This window comes from Pinus tabuliformis, chromosome 9 (genome assembly GCF_031772625.1).
Source record: "Pinus tabuliformis cultivar Carrire ecotype Pingquan chromosome 9, CPIR1, whole genome shotgun sequence".
NCBI classification, from domain to species: Eukaryota; Viridiplantae; Streptophyta; class Pinopsida; order Pinales; family Pinaceae; genus Pinus; species Pinus tabuliformis.
In genome coordinates, this window is record NC_142307.1 from 1,371,402,089 (window position 1) to 1,371,420,998 (window position 18,910).

Consider the following 18,910-nt stretch of genomic DNA (forward strand, 5'->3'; position numbering starts at 1 on the left):
TGGGGTTGACTGCCATCTCAACCTGTTGACTTTGGTCTGATGTGGACTCAAAGGGTTTATCTTCAATGATAGGTTCTTCGACCGAAAACAAAGGTGGGTCAGTCGGATTTTCAACTAGCAATGGATTCGGCAAGAGTTTCTTGTATCCAGGAGGGAGTCACTGCGGTGATGCAGGACGATTATCCAAGACTCTTTTAGCTCCATCCAAGAAGGGACAATGGAGGAGGGCATGATCACCTTCACACATTATGCAAGGAAATTTAGATTTTCCTTTCTGTCTGGTGACTTCGTTTTCACTAGTTGACGGTGTACTCTCAACATGATCGTTAGAGGTTGATGACACCGGATTGTGCAAGCGGGGAGACCAGTCCCTTAAGATCCGTGGGATGCAAGGACAATCTCGATGATAGTGGTCTCCTTTGCAAATGACACATGGAGATTTAGGTTTGGATGTTGCGGTGTGTGGATTTTCGCTAGAGGATGCATGATTGCCCCTTTTTGACGTTGGATCCTTCTTCTTATTCTCCTTCCCTTTCTTCTTCTTCTCAGTTACTTGGATTTTAGTTTTACTATCTTCACCAAGCGAATAGGATGAAGGATAGGGAGAGACAAACAAAGTAGAAGGTTGGGGGGTAACTCTAGTATCGTCTAGTTGCTGATTTGATTGTTTAGGAATCACGGTGCTTTGAACAATAGAGGTCGAGAAAAGCCATACCGGCAGGCCAATTGTCAGTCCTGGAAGGGACAATGTGGCCATATGAGGTGCACCAACATCTCCCCAAGAGGAGAAAGGACTAGGATTTCCCCCGAGGGGAAATCCTTGGTTGGTGGACTCCATTTTCTCAACCTAAGACCAATGAGGGAATAGTGACGTTATTCTAATTAAAATAAATTTTAGATGCTTTGACACAACTTGCTTTTTCAATTTTTAAGAGTCGAGAAAAAGCTAAAGATGACTCTAGTCGCCTTCGATTTTTAATGAGCCTGAAGTGACAAGTGCTCAGATGGACCTTTTCCTTTAAGGAGTCTGAAAAGGAATGAAAGAGACTACTCTGGAGATCTAGATAGATGGATTACCAAACCAATCGCAAAACTGCAAAATACATTTTATGGTACGGCAGTCAATCTTCCTGAATGCTGTGTTCAGTGCATTGCGATCAATAGGGCAGCAGACACGGCATCCTAAGGATGAAGGATATAACCTATTGTGGTCTCCCAATATATACTCAACGGTGCATGGGAGCACAAGTCTATACTAGCACTTGTCATCTCAAAGGGGAGGAATCACCCAACCTACGACGAAAGTGACAGTTACCACGCTTTACAACACCAGAATATGTCTCTAGCCTAGACTTCTAGATGTTGTGCGTTAGGTTCCAAAGCATTTTTATGTTCATTGAATTTATTTTACAGTTGATATTTCTTAAGAATTTTTCGTTAAGGTTCACCACGTGATGTAGATATACAATTCCTAAATATGAAATCTAAGATGATAAACAGTCGTTTACTCTTCTTTTTGCAATGAAAAGCCTAGCTACTAAGGGAAGAGAAACGAAATCCTTTCAACATAGAGTAGAGAGCACACACTAGATGCATTGTCCTAAATCAAAATCAATAAGCAGTCTAAATGCAAATGCACAAACATGTTTTTTTTTTTTTTCTTTCTTAATGTGTGAATGACAAAAAGAATGCTAAGCACAAATCTGAACTATATCTTCTTTCAAAGCGACAATACTAACGATTTTCTTTTCAAAAAAAAACAAAAGGGAGACAAGACGACTCTTTGAAATTTTGAATTGAAAACTAATTTCGACACTTGAAGTACTATTAATTCAGATCAAATATAAGAGTAACAGTGTAATCGACTATCAAAAAGAAAAGGATTCTTTTCCTTGACTGAAAATGACACTTGCGACACTTTCAAGTCCAAAGACGACATTTCGATTAAGCTACCATTTTGTAAATGAGAACTGTGAATGGCGAAAAATACATAAAAACATTCACAAATCTTTGCATAATGGAGGTTGGATGATGCAAAGGAAGGGGGTTTCAATAGTGATCTACTGATCACAGACAAAAAAACTCCTGAATAAAGCTGAAGAGAGTGAAGAAAAACTAAAATCTGGAGGTAGAACTAGCCTTGTCTGATCATCGCACCTGTAACATAGGGAAACAGGGATGCATACCATCTACTGCACATGGGAGGTGCGATGCATCTAGATTTCCAAGAAGAGAAGGTGTGATGGTCCAGGGACAAGACTTTAACTTGGTTTTCGGTCACAGTTTGCAACTTAGTTCAGGGATTTAGGTTGAGCAAATGATAGTCAGTAACTACAAAGTACAGGGGTTGATCTAATGAGGTTACTTAAGCTACCTCTAGGGCACTTAGGATGTTTGCAAGTCAATTTTTTAGTTCATAAACAAACCCGGAGATTGACTGAAGCAACGTTGATCTACTTTGCACTTGCATAGCAAATGCAGTTCGAAGGCTAGTTGGCTTAACTTTAGGCTCTGTTTGTGGTTTATGAATCAAACAAATAGAGACAAGCAATCAAACTAATCGATCCCCAGCGGAGTCACCATTTTGTTATCGAGAAATCTAGTGTCTATTTAGAGCTGCTAGTCCCACTAAGACGGGTAGCTATCTTAGAAACAAACAGATTAAAGTCACTTGTTTTTCCTTTACGAGAGAGAGATGAGAAAGAATCAAAGAGTACCAACCTCAGTCTTCCGCTTGGCTCCTTGCTTGCTTCCTTTCACCTTTGACAGAATCTCGCCACTGCTTCCTTACTTGTCCCGCTTCAAAGAGTACCTGTAGATTCACAGCAGCATAATACCATCAAATCATAGAGATCTATCACTGTAAACAATATAGGATAGGATATATATTGACCATACAAATGCATATATTAACACAATATTCATAGATACACAAGAATATGGAGGAAAACTCAAATAGCTTTATTAGTGAAAGTAGTAGAAGAGAGGATTACAACCACTTGGTCTGACCCAGCGCCATCCTCCCAGCTTGAAAGCCCTCTTCACCTCACACAAAGAAAGATCACCCAACAATGTCTTCAAAGAGAAACCAGTAGCACCTCTTTGCAAATTACCAAATTCCAACCTCTGGATCTCTGGGATGAGGGATCCATTTATAGATATTTGCAGGGGGGTGCGTCAGCTTCTGGGATTTTGATTAGTTTCATCTCTCTGATAGTTCTTGGTTCCACTTGGAGATTTCATAATCTCTTACTCATCCTTGGGCGAATTCAGGGAGGCAAGTGTCAAATGAGCGGCTTCTAGAAGATTCTCGGGGTCTCCACCTAGCAAACTGCTTGCGCCATTTGTCTGCTCTCACTCATCGCACCCTATAGAAGGGCTTTCCAGTATGCATCACACTTTTTTCATGTGGCAGGTGAGATGCATCACACCCTTTGCACCGGGCAGTCTGTATGGTCCTGCTTTGATCAGTTCTGAGTGGTTTTTCTTGGAAAACTTCTGGGAGATGATGTAATCAGCTGACCTTGCTCCTTTAGGGTATGAAACAACACTTTTAGGGACTTAGAAGCCCTTGTTTTATGGAAATATGTGATTGGGGTTTCAGTGCCCAAATATGTCTATAACATGATGCCATTCGGAGTATGCAATGCTCCAACCACATTTATGAGGGTAATTAATGATCTGTTTAGGCCTTTTCTTGATAATTTTGTGCTTGTATATCTGGACGATATTCTTGTTTATAGTAGGACATGGGATGAACATGTATATCATGTAAAGAAAGTGCTTAATGTTCTGAAAAATGAAAAACTGTATGTAAAGTTGTCAAAGTGTGAGTTTGGGAATACATCTTTGGTTTATTTAGGTCACTTAGTCAGTAATGGGAAATTGAAAATAGATCCCTTTAAAGTATATGTGATTATGAAGTGGCCTGAGCCCACAAATGTTATAGAGGTCTGAAGATTTTTTGGTGTGGTATAGTATTGGAGAAGGTTCATTGTGAACTTCTCTATTATCGCAACCCCCTTACACGCATTGACAAGTGTGAAGCAAGCCTTTCAGTGGGGAGGAAAGTAGCAAAAATCCTTCGACATGCTGAAAGAGAAGATCAACACAACACTAGTGCTAGCCTTACCAGACCTTCAACAACCTTTTGAGATTGAGATAGATGCCAGCGGATATGCCATGGGCACTGTATTGATGCAGCAAAGGAAGCCTGTATGTTACCATTCAAAGAATTTCTCCCAGGCTATTGTGAATTATCCCACATATGACAGGAAGTTGTACACCTTGGTTTAGAGTTTAAAGAAGTGGAAACACTACCTGGTTGGCAAGGAGACCATCATCCATATGGATCATCAACCCTTCCATTACCTTCAATCACAGAACAAGATTCAAAAACCCCGTCATTTTAAATGGATGGGATTCCTCCAACAGTTTCATCTCGTAATAAAATACAAGAAGGGAACCAACAACAAAGTAGAAGATATGCTTTCTCGCCATCCTATTTCTACATCTGTATTTTTTCAAAATGCTTCTTTATCGTTAGAAAGTTATGTTGAACAATATGCTAATGATCATGATTTTAAAGAGATTTATGCAAAACTGACTCATGGATGCAGGTGGACAATTATTATTTGTAGGGAAAACTATTGTATCATTGTTGAACCTCAGAATTACTCTCTCCTTGACAACTGTTCTCATTTCTTTCTCTTGTTTTTCCATAAAAAGACAAATCCCCATCACTGATAAATGATAGATTTCGTCTCGAGGACATTAGATGATTTACATGTTATACTTTTATGTTTTTTCTATTTGAATAAGTTTTTGCAAATTAGCTACGGAACGTAGCCTATTCTACAGCTAACTATGTGTTCTGTAGCTACTTCCATGGTTTAGCAGGTTACAGGTGTCAAACGAAGAAACCAGCCACATGGGCATCTCTGGAATCGTCTCGACATGAATTCTATCCTAGTCACCCAACCCAGATCGATAAAAAAGCCAACTCAAGACCACAGTCAAAGGTGGAGTCAAACATATGAAACCTGGAAGCAATAGGACTCTTTGTCTACCCTTTCGTGGTTAATTAATAAATCCAACAGTTCTGTTGAAGCATTAACTCGGATCAGCCACCTATGTCAATGGTTTTGTGCAACCACCTTGTTCGAATTCAAGTCACCTGTAACTAATCAAACATTTACGCAAACTGGTTGTAATACGTGTAGACCACCTGTAGCTAATTTTCCTCAAAAGACAGCTATGAATATTTTGTTTTAAATACCAATTGTACAGAACCGAAAGGGGTTCGAATATTTTGACGTAATAAGTTTAGACTTATCAGCTCTGTAATTTTGGATTTTTGTCCCTGTTTTATAATACAAAGTCGTGTGTTGATTGATGATCATTTGAAGGAGTATTTTGAATTAAGTTAGCAGCTCAACCCAGTTTAGTTGCAGAGGGCCCCTGTGTTGAAGGAGGTTTGCTTTTCATTTGTTTTCTTCTTTCTGTTCAGTTTTAATTTAATCATTTACTTTTAGCAGTGTTTATAACTTAGGTTGATTTCTTGTAGTTTGATTTCTTTTAGTTTTAATCAGTAGCATAATGTTAGAATTCAATTGTGCAGTCTTGTTTCTCCAATCCATTTCATAAAGGAAACAACTTTGTTTTTAAATAGAGTAAGCTTGAAAATAATGAGGATGCATTGTTGACTAGTTTACTCACTATTTTTGTTATTTATTTCCTAGTTCAAGTTGTCAATGCACTGTATTAATGAATGTTTTTGGCCACCATTTCAAGCTGATACCCATCCTAAACTAAATGGTTAAATGTTCACTTTACATAAGGGTTGAAACCAATAAGTTACCTTCTGCATGTTTTTATTTAGTTTTTTTTCTAGATCATGAAGTACAGAAGTTACTTGAATTCCATCTCAAGGAGGTTATCTTTCAAAATTGAAGGTTGGAGTAACTAGAAGTACTTTAGTTAATTTCATTCCCTTTATTTATTTCAACATGACTTACAACTTTACCTTTTGGTTTTAAGAATTAGATTCATGAATTAGGACAGATGCTCTGTTTTTCCTTCTTTTAACTTAGATTTTGACTAGTTTTAAGCTCTTGGTTCACCTTTATGAAGTTTAGATTCAGTTTCTCATATTTCAAATTGTACATCATTAGGAATCAAAGAATAGAAACCCCCAAAACAATATAAAATACAAAACAATGAAGTAAGAAGGGTTAACTAAGCACATACAGTGCACTACACTTCATCAGCTTACGAACCTCAGTTGATAATTTATGCAAAGAAATTTAGGACACTAAATTGACTAAACATTTTGGCGCCATTTCCAAGGAAGTGTAATTAGGTAACCTTATCTCTTACATTCAAAAAAAAAATGATATGCATAGAGAAAGAGACTCTAGGGGTAGATTTATAGCTAGAGGTAGGAGTTCAATTCCCACAACACCACCTACTCCACCAAGAAAAAGAAGAGATACACCTCCATCTCAATCTCATACTCCCAGCCATAGAACTTCTGAAATTCTAAGGTCAGAAATCTAATCAAAAGAATCTCCTACTTCATCTACCAAGGCAGTCCTAGAGGAAAAAAATATTAGGTCTCCAACAACAGGAGTAGCTTTTTTCACCTCCACAGGGGAGCACATTTTAGTTGAAGAATTAGGAATACCTGGTGAGGAAGAAGAAGTAGAACCTCTCTCCCATATCCCATTAATATAAGAACCAAAGGAAGAGAAAATAACCTTGCAGGTTGAACCTTATACTGACTCTGAAGAATCTATAATGGCAGAAGAAGGAGAGGATGTTGAATTCACACTGTTTGGAGGATGGGGTAGAGGAAGAGGAAGTGGAAATAATGGACAGGGCAAAGGAAATAGGGAAATAGATAATTATTTTGGATTCCCTATAGTGGATGAAGAAACAAATTCCACAATGAAAAATATCTCACCTTCTGTCCTCCCAAATTTCCATGGGTTAAAAAGTGAGGATCCTGAAACATTTTTATTTGGGTTTGAAGTCTTGTGTAGAACCTATGATTATCTAGAAGACTCTCAAAAACTCAAGTTGTTCCCTTCAACACTGAAAGGAGCTGCTTTGAAGTGGTTCATGGGGTTAGTCACTCAATCCATTAGAACATGGAATGACATGAAAAAAGTTTTTTTGGATAGGTATTTGGATTATTGCATGCCTACCAATCACAAAGATGAAGTGTTCAAAATGATAAAAAGAGAGGATGAAAATTTAGAGGATTTAATTGAGAGATTCAACTATAATTTGAAAAGAGAAAAGATGGACAATTTAGATGAAGATACCTTAAAAGCTCTTTTATTAAAAGCCATTAGATATGAGTGAATAGATATTCTTAACATGATGGGGAAGGGAGATATCTCTCAACTCTCATTAAATGACATAGGAGAATTATGTGTTCATCTCTCAAGAGGGAAATCCAAAACTGGGAAAGGTCCGAGAGATCCTTCTCTTGTTAGAATAAATAAATCTACAACTGGATCAATGAGTAGGGCAGAAATTGGTAATATGCTTGATGAATTCGAAATAGATATTCTAGGGAGTCTTAGTGAGCAAATGGACACCCTTAAGTCGAAAAACAAGTAGAAAACTGAGGCTGATGCCTATTTTCTGTCCAAAATGCAAAAAAAAACATGCTCTAAGAGAATGCCCTTTGGATGCAAAAATTATAGAGACTTGTATGATTTGCTCAGAAAACCATGAGACCAAGGCTTGTCCTTTGATTCCAGGTCTTAAGGCTATTTTTCAAGAAGAAACGGTCCCAAATTCAGCAAAACGTCTTTTCTTTGTCTCTAGAAAACCTTGGTAGGGGCCACAAAATCAGGGATTTAAAAATCAAATGTATCTTCATCCCCCACCAAATTGGAATTCTTGGCAGCAACCTTGGCCTCAATCTCAATCTCAACCTTGGCCTCAACCTCAATCTCAATCTCAACCTTGGGCTCAAGGAGTACAAAATCCTTATGGGAGATTTTCTCAATATTATCAATATCCTCCATCATATCAGAATTATCCTCCCCCACACATTCCACAAAAAAATCAGCAGCCACAACTTCAAAATCAGAACCCTCAATTTTCATTACCATTTCCATAACAAAATCTTCAACTCTTACTGCCATTTCAGCGGAGACCAAATCAGCTACCTTCCCAACCATTACCAAACCCCAATAATAAAAATCCTCAGAATACTTACATGGTGGAAGGACAACAATTTCCAACTTATATGATCACTCCTCTAGATCTCAATGATGTTCAACTAAGATCTGGTAGGATATTAGAAAAGGAAAGGCCTTCTGTAGTTATTTAGGAACAAGACAATTCTGAGGAAGATTCTCTACAACCCAATAAAAGTTTTGAGGGAACATCTCTCCAAAACCAAAATACTAAAAATAAAAAACAGAAAGAACCAGTGAACTCAACTCCCATCATTGAGCAACCAATATCTACTTCTGCACCTCCTTTTCCTGAAAGATTACAAGTTGATAGAGGAGTAGAAAAGCAGATCATGTTGCCTAATTATGATTTTCTAGATGAATTAAAAAATGTCTGTATCAAAATCCCTTTGTTACAAGCCATTAAGGAGATTCCAATCCTAGCTAAAACAATAAAGGAGTTGAGCATAAAGAAACCAGGAAGAAAAGAAAAGGAAACAGAAAGAATTCACCTGGTAGGAAAAATAACAGATATAATGATGGAAAAAATTGCCCTACAAAAATATGTAGATCCAGGGAGTCCAATTGTGGAAACACATATCAATGAAGTTGAAATTCCAAATACATTGATTGATTTAGGAGCGGAAATAAACATCATGAGCAAACAAACCATGGAACAACTCAAGCTTCCTAATATTCTTTACACACCTACATTACTGCAATTAGTGGATAGATCTGTAATCAAATCAAATGGAGTGTTAGAAGATATTTCAGTATCCTTAGATTCTTGGGAATATGCTGTTGATTTTATGATTTTAACCCCCAAGAACAATCTAAGAGGAAATCCACTCATATTAGGAAGACCTTGGCTAGCCATAACCGATGCTTTCATTAGCTGTAGATCTGGTGATATGTATATTTATGATGGGAATTCAAAAAAGAAATTCACTCTATATCCTCTAGCAAGAACAATCATAGAAATAGATGACAAAGAATGGATTGATGATGAAAATGACATTCAGCCTCTCTTTACTATTTCAAATATTAGTGAAGATAGTCAAATCTTAAATGCAATGGAAAATTTTGAATCATCTCCAGAATATGAACATGATCAATTTCAAGAAAAATCCAATATTGAATATTTTTCATCTAGGCAGATGTCTCTTTATTCTATGGAAGAATTTGGTAGCTCTACAATTGAAATATTTCCAGGGAGAACATTGAACATAAACAACAACTTGGAGAAATTACATCGGGAAAAGCTAATCAAGACATTACAACAACATTCTGCTACATATGCATGGGAATATACTGACATGAAAGGAATTAGGCCTAAGACTTGTATACATCACATATACATTGAGGAAAATTGTAGACCTATCAAACAACCTCAGAGAAGGATGAATCCAAATCTTAGGGAAATTGTGAAAGAAGAGCTGCAAAAACTACTGAATGTAAACTTCATTTACCCAATTTCAGACAGCCAATGGGTTTCCCGTTTAGTGATTGTGCCTAAAAAGAACGGTAAATGGAGGGCGTGCATTGATTACTGATAATTGAATAAAGCTACCCTTAAAGATTATTTTCCTTTGCCCTTTATAGATCAAGTGTTAGATACATTAACAGGTAAGAAGTATTTCTCATTCTTGGATGGTTTTAGTGGTTATAATCAGATTCAGGTGGCACCTGAAGATCAAGATAAAACCACATTTACTTTTCCATGGGGAACCTATGCCTACCGAGTACTTCCTTTTGGGTTATGTAATGCACCTGCAACATTCCAAAGACCAGTACTAGGAATTTTTTCTAATCTAATACAAGATTATGTAGAGGTATATATGGATGAATTTATAGTCTATGGGAATACATTTGAAGAAACTTTGGAAAATTTGGAAAAAGTTCTTAAAAGATGTAAGGAAGCAAACCTTTCACTTAGCCATGAAAAAAAAATTATGATGTTTACAGAAGGTATTGTTTTAAGGCATCACATTTTAGGGGATGGGATTAAAGTTGATAAATCTAAAGTTGAAGTCATCTCTAAATTATCAATTCCAAATTGCCAAAAAGATGTTTGAAGTTTTCTAGGATTTACAAGATACTATAAACGATTTATAGAAAATTTCACTAAAATAGCATCCCCTCTCTTCAAATTACTCACCAAGGATTGTGAATTCAATTGGAATCTAGATTGCCAATTAGCATTTGAGACTTTAAAAACATAAATTTCTGAAGTACCCATCTTGAGAGGTCCAAATTAGAAACTACCTTTTCACATTTCAACAAATTCTTCATATACAACTTTGGGAGCTGTATTAGGACAAAATGATTTGATTCCCTATGCCACCTACTATACAAGTAAGAATTTGACTCCCACTAAGTTGAATTATATTGTAACTGAAAAGGAATTTTTAGCTATTGTTCATGCAATCAACAAGTTCAGACATTATATAACAGGCTATGAAACCTTTGTTCATACAGATCACTCTGAAATTAGATACTTAATGAATAAACCTATTACTAATGGTAGAGTTACAAGATGGCTTTTACTCTTGCAAGAATTCAATATTACTGTGCTAGATAGACCTGGAAAAAAAACACAGTTGCTGATTTCTTGTCCGGAATTAAAAATATCAAAGATGACACTATGATTGAAGATAAGTTTCCTGATGAATATATTTTTGTAGTGACTACTCAAACTCCTTGGTTTGCAGATATTGCTAATTACTTAGTCACGGGGAAATTGCCTTCACATTTGTTTCCTAGAGAGAAAAGAAAAATCATTTAGATAAGTGCAAGATACTCATGGATCACTAATGAATTGTATAAAACAAGCCTGGATCTTATGATCAGAAGATGTTTTAGGGAAGATGAAATTCCTGAGATTCTTAAGGCATGTCACGATGAGCCATGTGGTGGACACTTCGCTGACAAGAGGACAACCTATAAAATCCTTTCTTTAGGATATTATTGGCCATCCATCTTCAAAGATGCCAAAGAATATGTCAGGAGGTGTGACAACTGCCAGAGGGTAGGGAAACCTACCCCTTCAAATGAAATGCCACTACAAATTCAGGTACTCATTGAACCTTTTGAAAAATAGGCCTTATATTTTGTTGGATCATTTAATCCTCCATCTAAGAAAGCGAAGTATATATTGGTATGCACTGATTATGTCACTAAATGGGAAGAGGCCAAAACATTACCTTTTGTTAATGAAAAATCTGTAGTTAATTTTCTTTTTGAGGACATCTTCAGTCGTTTTGGTGTTCCAAGAGAAATTGTGACAGATCAGGGATCTCAATTTAAATCTAAAATGGTGAACGGTCTTGTGGATCTTACAAGATCAAACATAGGAAATCTACTCCCTATCATCCACAAGCAAATGGTCAAGTTGAATCTACAAATAAGGTGATTGAAGGAATTCTCACTAAGACTATGCATCTACATAGAAGAGATTGGGTAGAAAGGCTTTCTGAAGCCTTATGGGCCTATAGAACTACATGGAAGAACACAACGGGACATACACCCTATGGACTTGTTTATGGGAAACAAGCCCTGTTCCCTATAGAGTTCCAAATCAAAACCTTCAAGATGGCAGTCCAATTGGGACTTGATTTATCAGAGGCACAGAAACATAGATGGGAGCAACTCAATGAACTTGATGAAATCAGGAAAGATGCAGTTCAAAGAACTAGTATAGTCCAACAGCAGAGGGCTAAATGGCATGATAAATATATTAAGGAGAAGAAGTTTCAAGCTGGAGATTGGGAAATGTTGTTCGATTCAAAGTTCAAATATTTTCAAGGGAAGTTTCAAACTCATTGGCTTGGGCCATATGAGATTGAAGAATTCTTTAATAACAGAGCAGTAAAGATAAGGGTGATAGATTGAAGAAAAATACCTCTTCTTGTGAATGGTCATCGGTTAAAGATATATCAGAAACCAATTTCAAGAGAGGAGTTCATTAAGATTTTCCAGAATAACTCTGAAATAAAGCTAGTGAAGAGGAATTCTTCTTCTCCACTAACTTAGTATTTAATTTTCCTAAAAAAATGATAAATAAAAATAAATAAATAAATTGTATAAGGTTGAAAACCAATCATTGATTGGCATACTTATACAGAAAATACAGGGTGAAAATTAGAGATTTCTGACATCCTATATTTTCCATTTCCTTTTTGTAATAAGTAGTGATAAAAATCTACATTCATTTGGAGTTTAGAGTCTGCAAATTCATCATCTCATTCCATCTCATTCTGTTTTCATTTTTTTACAGTTCCACTTCATCTCACTGTCATATTTCATTTACATTTTACCTTTTTACAGTTTTACCCCATTTTACCCTATTTTTCATTTTATCTCACATCTCATTCCATCTCACTATCATAACTCATTTCCATTTTATTTTTACACTCATATTCCATAGTCATATTTCACTTTTCCTTCTTTTCACATTCTGCAGTTGATTCCATTCCACAGCTAATCTGATTCTGCAACTACAACTTACTTATCAGCTCTGGCACAATTGTACAGCTCACAAATAAATCATGAATGCAGGGAAATTGAAGAATCAAGTTTTGGAGATCAACCATGCTCAAAGTACCTACGGATCAACACCAAAAGAATTATCAAGCAAAAGGTTAAGTTCTAAAGGTAAAATGCAAAATTTATTTCAAACAGCAAGTTACAAACATAAGTCATGTATAATATGAATGATCATATGTCTCCTTAACAAGTCATCATTTGATTTGACTGCCACTTCATGATACCACATCTCCACCACATCTTCCACATTTGATACCAAACGGTCTATAATGATTTCATCATACCACACCTCCGCTACGTTCTCCATACTCTGTACTTAAACGGTCCCTAAAAACTCCATCTGCTAACAGTCAAAACTACGATGTGACCAACGTATTCACGTCTCTCCAAACCCTCACCGTCTACTTATTCCATGCAAACCCATAGTTATTTCTCACCATACCCACAGTCAGTCCATTTCATAGACCAGGAGAGTAATTCTGAAGGTTAGGAAATTCTACGAAACAGAGGCCATGAGACTCATTGTCAGGACAGAGCCTGTAGGGGAAAAATATATGGAAGGATACCCACAACTCAAGGAGATGTTACAAAAGGCTGGATGGCTCAATTTCATTGAAAAATTTGATGGCTATCACAAAGAGATCACAAAATCTGTTGCTAGATCATTTGATGGTATAGAAGTAGAGATTGGATACATTATGTTTGCAGTAATAGAATCTTACATAGCAGAGGCTACATAACTGCCAAGACTTGGTGAGGGATGGTTCAAAAATAAAGAATTTCACAGTGAATCATGGAAGGTAATCCTCAGGAACCCAAGTATGGATGTCACTGTGTTTATAAAAGGAATTCATATTTCAGCACTTAAAAATAAATGGAGAAACATGCTTTTGATATTACAAAAATTCATTACCTGTGAGGGAAGATTCGGATGCATGTATGTTTATCATATACGTTTATTGATGAACTTTCTAGAAAATGGAAACATCAACCTCCCTTTCTTCCTTCTAAACAGTTTAAGGAGGATGGCTTCAAATGTACAGAAGAAAATAGAATTCATAGACACAACTATGTACCATCATGGGTTGGTAAAAATATTGGTTGAGTTTCATTTGAAAATAATAGGAGATACTTGGGAAAACTTCTTGATAAGAAACTATTTCCAAGAGGCACCAGAATCACCTAAAGAGGGTAACATCAGAAGGAGTAAGAGGAAAAAGACCAATATGACCATTCAAAGCAAACCTGAGTCCTCCACATAGAAAAGTGATGAAGAGCCAATCTCTGAGACAAAGATCAGGGAGCAGATCAAGCAAAAAGGGAAGATAAAAAAGAAAGCTGGTGGAATTACTGGAAACAAACCTGAATCTTCATTACAACAAGATGATGAAAAATTAATCTCTGAAAAATTGACAGAGATTAGGAAACAAATCAAGAGAAAGGAAAAGATAGGAAAGGAGAAAAAGGGTACAAAGGAGGAGAACATAAGCCCCCTACAACTTAAAAGGAGCTCTAGACTCTGAGGTATGGTAAAGAAGGTATCATCAAAGGGAACAGAGTTCATAAATCTAGATGAAGAAACCCCAGTACCATCTCCTAATAATGTTCCATTTACATACAGTCCTCAAAACTCTCCTAAACAGTATTTTGAAGGCATCCCCAGCAGAGGATCCCCAAGCATAGACCCAGTGCAGCAACAAATTTATGATTACATAGAATCACTGGAAAAGAAAAGTGCCTCAATGTATCCAGAATCCTCATCCAATCCAGAACAACATGTCAATCCACAAGAACCTCTAACTGACTCTCTCAAACAAGAAATCTATGAGTTAGAGATATTGAACAGGCATATCAAGAAAGAAAATAAAACCCTAAAGGAACAAAGAAAATTGGATAAATCCATTCATGATAATACAATACTACACCTAGGTCTATGGTACAAGAATAATAGGAATTTAAAGAGGAAGAATAGAAACTTGAACAGAACAGTCATCAACCTAAAATATAGACTTCTCATGAAGAAACCCAGGATGGCAGTCACTTCAAAGAGGAGCAAGAGAAGAAAGTTAGATGTACTAGTAGAGGTATTTGAGCAGATGCAATAGGAAAGAAGAGTTCACATTTTTGGAAAAATTGCATGGAGACATGCAATGATTTTGCAGTGGGGGTATGTTGAACCTCAAAATTATTCTCTCCTTGACAACTTTTCTCACTTCTTTCTCTTATTTTTCCATAAAAAGACAGATCCCCATCACTAATAAATGATAGATTTTGTCTCAAGGAGGACATTAAATGATTGACATGTTATACTTTTATGTTTTTGCTATTTGAATAAGTTTTTGCACATTAGCTATGGAATGCAGCCTATTCTGCAGCTAATTGTGTGTTCCATGTCTACTTCCATGGTTTAGCAAGTTACAGGTGTCAAATGAAGAAATCGGCCACATGGGCATCTCTGGAATCATCTCGACATGGATTCTATCCTAGTCACCCAGCCCAGATCGATAAAAAAGCCAGCTCAAGACCACAGTCAAAGGTGGAGTCAAACATATGAAACCTGGAAGCAATAGGACTCTTTGTCGACCCTTTAGTGGTTAATTAATAAATCCAACAGTTCTGTTGAAGCATTAACTCGGATCAGCCACCTGTGTCAACGATTTTATGCAACTATCTTGTTCGAATTCAAGTCACCTGTAGCTGATCAAACATTTACGCAGACCGGTTGTAATACATGTAGACCATCTGTAGCTAATTTTCCTCAAAAGACAATTATGAATATTTTCTTTTAAATACCATTTGTACAGAACCGGAAGGGGTTCGAAGATTTTGATGTAATAAGTTCAGACTTATCAACTCTATAATTTTGGACTTTTGTTCATGTTTTATAATTCAAAGCTGTGTGTTGACTGATGATCATTTGAAGGAGAATTTTGAATTAAATTAGCATCTCAACCCAGTCAGTTGCAGAGGGCCCCTATGCTGAAGGAGGTTTTCTTTTCAGTTGTTTTCTTCTTTCTGTTCAGTTTTAATTTCATCATTTACTTTTAGCAGTGTTTATAACTTAGGTTGATTTCTTGTAGTTTGATTTCTTTTAGTTTTAATCAGTAGCATAATGTTAGAATTCAATTGTGCAATCTTGTTTCTCCAATCCATTTCATAAAGGAAACGACTTTGTTTTTAAACAGAGTAAGATTGAAAATAATGAGGATGCAATGTTGACTAGTTTACTCACTGTTTTTGTTATTTATTTCCTAGTTCAGGTTGTCAATGCATTGTATTAATGAATTTTTTTGGTCACCATTTCAAGATGATACCCATCCTAAACTAAATGGTTAAACATTCACTTTACATAATGGTTGAAACCAATAAGCTACCTTCTACATGTTTTTATTTAGTTTTTTTTCTAGATCATGAAGTACAGAAGTTGTTGGAATTCCATCTCAAGGAGGTTATCTTTCAAAATTGAAGGTTGGAGTAACTAGAAGTACTTTAGTTAATTTCATTCCCTGTATTTATTTCAACATGACTTACAACTTTACCTTTTGGTTTTAAGAATCAGATTCATGAATTAGGACAGATGACAAGATAGGACAGATGCTCTGTTTTTCCTTCTTTTAACTTAGATTTTGACTAGTTTTAAGCTCTTGGTTCACCTTTAGGAAGTTTAGATTCATTTTCTTATAGTTCAAATTGTACATCATTAGGAATCAAAGAAAAAAAACCCCAAAACAATATAAAATACAAAACAACGAAGTAAGAAGGGTTAACTAAGCACATGCAATGCACTACACTTCATCAGCTTACGAACCTTGGTTGATAATTTATGCAAAGCAATTTAGGACACTAAATTGACTAAACAATCACCTTGGAAAACTGTGTATACCCATTGATGAAAGGGTACATGTAATCTGAGAGGCTCATACCTCTCTTGTGTTTGGCCATTTTGGGGTTGAAAAAACTTTATGCCATTTACAGAGGTTTTGTTTTTGGCCTCATATGAAAAACATTGTGACTCATTTTGTAAAGGGTTTTGTGTTGTGTTCTGTTTCAAATCCCTCTAATAGAAAACTTGAGCTCTACACACCACTCCCTATTCTAAGTTGACCATGGCAAAGTGCGTCCATGTATTTTGTAGGTGGTTTGGTTATGTCTACGAAAGGTCACGACTATTTGTATGTCATCATGGATCGTTTTAGTAAAATGTGTATTTTAATGCCTTGTAAAAGGTAGGTCACTACTGAGCAGACTGTTTATCTTTTATTTGAGCATGTTTCGGTCCATTTTGGGTTGCCCACATCTATTGTGTCATATCAAGACTCTCGCTTTCTTGGAGAGTTTTGGACCAACTTGTAGAGAATGATGGACACTAAGCTGGAAATAATTACGACATTTCATCCACAGACTGATGGGTAGACAGAGGTCATCAACCACACCATGGTACACTTGTTATGAGGCTATTGTGGAAAACATCTCAAGTTGTGGGACTAACAACTTCCTTATGTGTAGCATGCATACAATCGAACAACACATTTATCCACATAGAGCTCATCGTTCGAGACATGTTTTCGTTATCTATCGAGAGATCTCTTAGACATGGTCTTTGGGAAAGATGAGGATGGAAATGAATGAGATAATAGGGACAAAGAATGGAAGTTTATTGAGCAGATATAGGTGATTCATCACACAGTATAGGAGCAGTTGGAGAAGAGTCAGGCTCGGTATAAAGCTCAATATGATAAGCACTGATTTGACCATCATTTTCAAGTTGGGGATAAGGTATGGCTCCATATCAGCAAGGATAGAATGAAGGGAGAAGGGAAGAAATTGAGACCCATTTGATATGGTCCCTTCACCATATTGGAAAATATTGGAGAGAATGCTTTTCATCTTAACTGGCCCGCTCATATGCAAATGTACTCAATACTGAACGGTGAATACCCGAAGCTTTATGAACCTCCATTGATTATGAATATCGAAAAGGTTGCATAGATTCCTATAGTGGACAATTTTTAGGTCCCTATAATACGAGTGATTACCCCATTACTATTGTAGTTGTATCCCTTATTAATATTGTTGTGCCCCTATTGTCCCCATATTGTTATTACTGTGCCCCATAGAATCCCTCTATTGTTATTTTTGTGGGTTTATATTATTATTGTTAGGTCGGCTAGGTTATATTGTGACTCCTTAGACTCCTATATATAGAAAGGAGGTTTTGTCATTTGAATCATAAAAGAATTGTTCATTTATGTAATTTAAAGGAGGTTGCCCCTCGAAGAGGCTGAATTCTAAGGCGTTGATCTATTTTTTCTATCTTTTTGTGAGCTGGTTTAATAACATTTGGTATCAGAGCTTTGGATTCTAAGGTTTCACTGCTCCAAACAGGTCATTGTGGCATTTTCGCTATAAATTTTTTCTACGACATTTCAGAAGCTAAAAAAAACCCATTTGAGACGAAATCGCACTGAACCTCGGGTCTGAATTTCAGAGATTTTCACACTATATTTGCGGAGATATGATCTGAGGAAGTTGGTCTTTTTGCAGACTCCTGAATTACATTCCAAACAGGTGACCTGGGGAAAATCGTCATAACTTTCTCTCTGAGCATCAGATTGAAATTTCGTAAGAAGGTACAAAAAGAGGACAGACTATAGTTTCTTTTATATATTTTTCACAGCCAAAGGTCGAAACAGTGACTCGTGGCACGTCGTACAAGTTCGCTCTACTGAACTAGTCTATAATCAGGTCACTGTGGGAGATTTGACATAACTTTTCCCTGGAGAATCCAATTTGGATCAGACTGGTGGCATTGAAAAGAGGACGCAGAGGGCTACCACAAGACGCAATTTAAGAACTGGATGATCTGAAATTACAGAGAGACATCAAATTCAATATCAAGCTCCTATAAAGTGAAAAAAGGTGTGTAGTTTTTTTTTTAATTTTTGCATAAGCTTGGTTTGAAAAAATAGTTTGAAGGAATTCAAAGGGCATAGTAAAGCATTATTATCAGTAATTGATGCCCCAAGGAAAGAAAATGCAAACACCTAGTAAGCAACCTGAAAGCTCTAGCATGACTCATGAAGAAGAGGAAGAAATGCAACATGATATATCAAAATTACGAGACCAAGTGCAACAAGTGTCACTTGCACAAAAAGTAACAGAATCTAAGA